We start from the raw sequence: 6,000 nt of genomic DNA, 5'->3' as shown, positions 1-6,000 counted from the left end.
GTGGCCGGGCAGGTTCAACTCCCGTTGGCCTCTCCTTTTAATGGTGCGATGGTTACATGGGGGTGGTGGGGTTGGTGGCCCCCACCCCCTTTTATTACATTTTTTTGTTTTTTAATAACAAAATAGCCATTTTTAAGAAATTCAAATTTTAGTCGTTGGAGCGTTTTAACAACCCCACAATTTCACCTGAAATCCGGCCTAGGTTGGCCAGAATCCGGTGGCCGGAAAAAGTCCAAATTGTGGCCTCCTTAAGCCTGCCCAGTCATCAAAAAGTCAACCCAACTTTGACTGCTTCTAACTTTCGCATACGGACTCGGATTGATGAACCATTTGCACTGCCGCGATCAAAATGACGAGGTCTACGCTTTGGTCCTAGTTCAAAAGAATTCTGATCACTTTGATTTTTGAGCTTCCCTGAGTCCTCGTTGTCCTCTGTGTGTCTCTGGAGCCACCTGGATCAGTTCCACTTCCTTAAGGTGACTTAGGAGGTAGAATCATATCATAGTAACTTCTCATCACATGTTTACCCCAGATGGTTGGTTTCTTGGGTAGATATGGGAGGAGGGTGTTACAATTCTCATATCCTTAGAAATACGACACAAGCACTCCTAAAGACAAGGTGATAACACTTATAAAATTTTCACTTGGAAGTAAAAATGACATTTATAAAAGATACAAGGGTAGTCAACACTTGGAGAATATAAGCGAATAACAAAGAAATGCAAAGTAGCTTGAACTGATAGTTCATATGGGCTCCAAAATTAGATTAGGTAAAATTTTGGAGGGTCATTATTGTAGTGACAAAATACTCTAACTCGCCACCCAACCTTAGATAAGCTACAACCAAATTTACTTGTAGCTATCACCCTTGAGCGAGATTCCAGTGATTGAGGTGGAGTGATTTTGAGAGGAAATTTAACCAATATTGATAGCTAAAAAATGATATCACAAGGTCACTTTTCCTTCATCCACCAATTACATAGGCTTCCACTCAATCTTTCTAGACCTTTCAGACACGATTAACATCCATGTCAAGATACCATAGTACAAGGAGTCTCAGCTCACTTTAAAGAGAAGAGGGTCCACATCAAGGGAATGTTCATCAGTGGATAAGATACTAATGGGTAAGAGATCACCTCTCCAAGTACTTCATTAGTGAGTTACAAACCAAAGTTTCAACCCCGAGGAAACTTCTAGTTTTTCATTAGCCTTGACAAATACGTGAGTGTCTCTTCCTAATCCAATAAGTTCATCAATCCACAATATTCCAGTGGGTTCTTCAGCCTTCAGACAAGCCACTTCTCTCTATAATGTTTTAACCCAACAAGCCTCTTTAAGGGTTCCTCAACTAGTTCACTTTCTCTAGAGCTTTATCACTGTGATTTTGATCACTACTCTTAGTTACGCCTCCAACCCTTAGAGTAATTTCTCCCCGTGTTCATCATTTTTCCATTCCACTATGTAAGCATGAATGAGTTTTTAGCTTCCCGACTTATTTTTGTGCCTTCCTAAAGTACCAACAATATGTCTTTTTATAAGGCTCCATGCATTCAACCTGCCTTGGATAATGTATCCCATTCTCATTTTTTGTTTATCCTTTATTTCTTACTATTATAGATAAAAGACACATGGGCCTATCCTTTTCTTTTTCAGATGATTTATTTCATAGTGACCCATTTAAGCCTCTCAGCTAAGCCATGGCTATTGTATTTAAATTCACCAAGCCCTTAAGCAATCTCCCTCCCCAAGCAACTAGAATCCATGTCCCTTTCTCTTAGCCTTTTTAAATAATTACAATTATTTATAATGAGGGAATATTAACCAAGGGCTTTCACAGTCCCACCCCCCTTGGGGGAACACAGTCCTCAGTGTTCAATAACCATAAAAAATCATCACATGTTTAAAATCCAAGCATAATTGATATGGATATTTATAAATACAACTTTGTACAATATTTACAATGTATTTACATTTCTTTACTCAACAAATAAGAAAGGATATGTTTCTCTCATCCAGTCATAATTTTTGCATGTTTCTTCGTTGGGCCCAAAGTGCCTCCACAACACTTTGACTTGCTCAATTACTCGATTCCATAGTGTGAGCTTCCCCCGATCTAGGATGCATAGAGTTTGTGGTTGGAACTCTACCTATGGTTCTACCTGTAACACAAACCAATAGATTACATGATTAATATCTTGCACATATCTTTTAAGCAATGAAACATGAAAGATATCATGAACTCTTATTGATGAAGGAAAGGCTAACTTATAGGTCACTGGCCCTATCCTTTAAAGCACTTCAAATGGCCCACAAAATTGTGGTTCCAACTTGGCATATGACCTAAATTTTAAGAATCTCTTCTTGGGTCTAGCTCATATGAAAACATGTTCCCCAACTTGTAACTCCTTGTGAACCCTATGCTCATCCACATAAATATATTTCTCTTCCCATGCCACCTTTAAATTCCTTTTGATGAATTGAATTTCTTGTTCCAAGCCCTTCAACATATCGTGCCCAAAAGAACCCTATTCACTGAATCATTCCTTATGATAAGAGTATTACAACTCCACCCATAAAGTGCTTCAAATTGGCTCATTTTCAGTGAATCCTAATATGAATTATCCTATGTAAATTTTACTAGTGGAAGGTAATCTTCTCACTTCCTTGGTTGGTGCATTACATACATTTTTAGCATGTCCTCAATAATTTTGTTACTTATTTCTATTTTCTCATCATTCTATGGATGGTAATCCATGCTAAATGCTAGCTTCGTTGCCAATCCTACAAATAGTTCTCTCTGGAACTTTGAAGTGAACTTGGCATCTCTTTCTGAAATAATCTTCTTGGGAACTCCATGTAATCTCAGAATTTCCTTTATGAAAATTTGAGCCACCTCACTAGTTAAATTATAGACTTAACAACTACAAAATGAGCCACTTTGCTCAACTTATCAACCACTACCATGATTGCATCATGTTTTTTAGAAGTATTTTGTAGCCTTTCAATAAATTCCATAGAAATCACCTCCCAATTAAATTTTGAAATGGGAATAGGCTGCAATAATCCAGTTGAGTGCTTGCACTTATCCTTTACTTGTTGACACTCTATGCGCTTGGAGATGAAATCAACCACTTCCTTTTTCAAATTTGGCCAATATTAAAATTTCTTTATGGTTGTAAGGGTATTTTGATACCCTTTATGACCAGAATATGGCTTTGCAAGAAACTCCTTCAATATCATCTTCTTTAGATTACTCTCAATTAGAACAAATATTATATTATTGAATCTAATCAACCTAGATTCTAAGAAGCAATATTCCTTTTCCTAATCACCCTCAGACATTTGTTGTAATTTTTCCTTTAATTGCTGATATTTTTCATCTTGCTACCCTTCATTTTTTATCCTATCTTCAATATTGGTTTTGTAGGAACTTATGACTTCTATATGTTTTATTTGCAATCTCTTGTTGAGTGCATTAGCCACTATGTTCTCTCTTCCTTTAATGTATTTGATCTTGAAACCAAAATCACTAAGTGTGGCTAGCCATCTATATTTCCTTGCATTTAATTTAGGTTGATTAAACAAATATCTTAGCGCTCCATGATCAATCATTAGAGTAAATTTTCTACTAAGGAGCTAGTGCCTCTACATCTTCAATGCATGGATGATGTAACCAATTCCAAGTCATGAGTTACATAGTTTTGTCATGTTGGTTTAAATTTCATGATTCATAACAAATCACTTGGCCTTCCTGCATCAAAACTCCACCAAGCCCTGTTACACAGCATTTTGTCACTGTCCCTGTACTCCCAATTCCTCGATCCTGGAGGACCTCTACAGTGACCCTCATGTGCTTTCTTGCCATAAAGAACATGTCCTTACATCCCTCTTCATCTGCAAAACATTTCCCTCTTACATCATTTCCCAAGAATGTTCCTTCAAACTCAGTTTTCAAGGTCAACGCTAGCACTCGGTTTCTTCATTGCACCGATCTGTAGAGTCTAACACTAGTTGTAGCACCGAATGAGACTGGCTAGCCATTCATGACCCACACCGACCCTCTTTTGGAAAGTTTTTAAAAATGGAGTCGAAGCTTCCGGGTCTAGAAGCTTCGTGAACGAAAGTCTGGTAAATGGTTGAGCAAGATAGAGCCAAGAGAGACTGTTTTGGATCCTTTCCCCTATTAAAATGGAACAAACCAAAAGGGATAAGGCCTCTCCCATCATAAGAGGATCCATTTCCCCTCTATCAAAGCTATATAAACTCCTCATTTTCCAACCTCAACTAGCTAATGAAAGGGCCAAAATGATCTGAAAATCTTGATATCCATCTTGAGAATCGTAGCCTTCTAGTTTGTGTGTGAAGGGAAAATAATATTGTAGTGTTTGGTTTGGAGTAAAGAGGAAGAAGCCTTGAACTTCCATTGTTTTGAGGGTGAATCATGAGATTCTTATAGTGGTGCTGGAACTCGGGCACGTCGAAGGGAACGTGCAACGTCAAGGCTCTAGTTGTATTTCTCTTTGAAGTTTATTTTAATACAACTAATGGTTTATTTCCTATATCATGTGTAATATTACATTTGATAGCTTAGAACTCCTTGACCTTTTAAGTAGATTGAATTTGATTTTATGCTATCACGTTTTCTGTTGTTTCTTGCATGTTTGTTTCAGGTATTTGAATGAAAGGAATGAAAGGAATCTGGAGCAAGGAAGCAAGATCACCATCAAGTGGATTAGTGTTATAAGAGGTAGGCCCTCTTATTCGATTCTAATCTAAGGAAATTTACATTAGATTGTCTTGTTTGTGGCTAGACCCACTCTCTTGGGCTAAAGGTATCATCTCTGTCCGCAGAGGGGATACTCCTACTGCACAAATTGGTGACTACGCTGGGGATCCATCCCTCTATTTGGATTTTTTTTTATTTCATGATTTGTGACAACTTTTCTTGTTTCACTCTTTCTCTTTGGTAATCTATACTTCAAGTCATCTGCTGCTTTGATTTTTAAATTTAGAGTGACATCTCTGGTTCTGGTTTGTGGAAATTTTTATTTTTTCTAAGAATCCCTTGGTCAGTGCTCTTCATTTTCTAACTGTAATGCTGACCGGCGCGAGTCCCCTTTGAACAGTCACGCCATAGCCCCTTCTTGTGCTTGTTTCTATTTAGGCAGTCATGCTGATGCCTGTAGGTTAAAATCAGGGTTTCTCCTAAATCACTTCTAGTGTGCCTTGTTCTCATAAATTATGTTTCTTGGATTGTTTGTCTGTATTCTCCCTCGTTAGAACGCTTTGTTATCTTGATTTCTTTGCTTGATTGATCTGATATTCCCTTGCTTGATTTTTTGAGTTTTTGGATGGTTTGTGTCCCTAGGCATATAGGTCATTGTCCATTCATTTGTTTGTCTTCTCATCAAGTCAAGTTGTTGGTTTGATGCTTCATGCATTTTGTTTCTTATTCCTTGCATCTATCTCGCTTTGGTTTCAATTGAACAAGTTAAAGAGTTTCATTTTCTCTTCTCTTGTTGAACGTCTCTTTTCCAAGCATAGATCACATTTCTCAATTTGTTTCAGTTGAATCTTTGCATTTGATTTGAAAGGAGTTCTTCTTGTCATGTTTTGCATTTGATTGATGGTTAGGTGTTTGGAAATATTCATTGAAATTTTTATGTGAAAGATTCATTTTAACATTCCATTGAAGAAAATACGTCATTTTAGTTTGATTAATTGATACGGTTCATTGGTTGGCATCATTGAAAGCTATAATTGCATCATGATGAACATCTGAAATCAAATGAACTACTTTTACTATTAAAAGGGCTAGTTGAAGTGCATCTGATAGGAAGAGTAGGAAGTGGAAATAATTTTCATTATTTTGTTTTGAAAAGCGAAGTAGTGAAAATTCATCTTATTTTTGATTGCTTGTTTGTTGCATTAATTGTTTTCTCTTCTTTCAATTAGTGTAAGCATTCATCGAATTGAAAGGGTTTTGTCTCATATAGCTGC

The sequence above is a fragment of the Pinus tabuliformis genome, chromosome 9 (assembly GCF_031772625.1).
Source record: "Pinus tabuliformis cultivar Carrire ecotype Pingquan chromosome 9, CPIR1, whole genome shotgun sequence".
Taxonomy (NCBI): Eukaryota; Viridiplantae; Streptophyta; class Pinopsida; order Pinales; family Pinaceae; genus Pinus; species Pinus tabuliformis.
Note: the sequence above shows the minus strand (reverse complement) of the source record.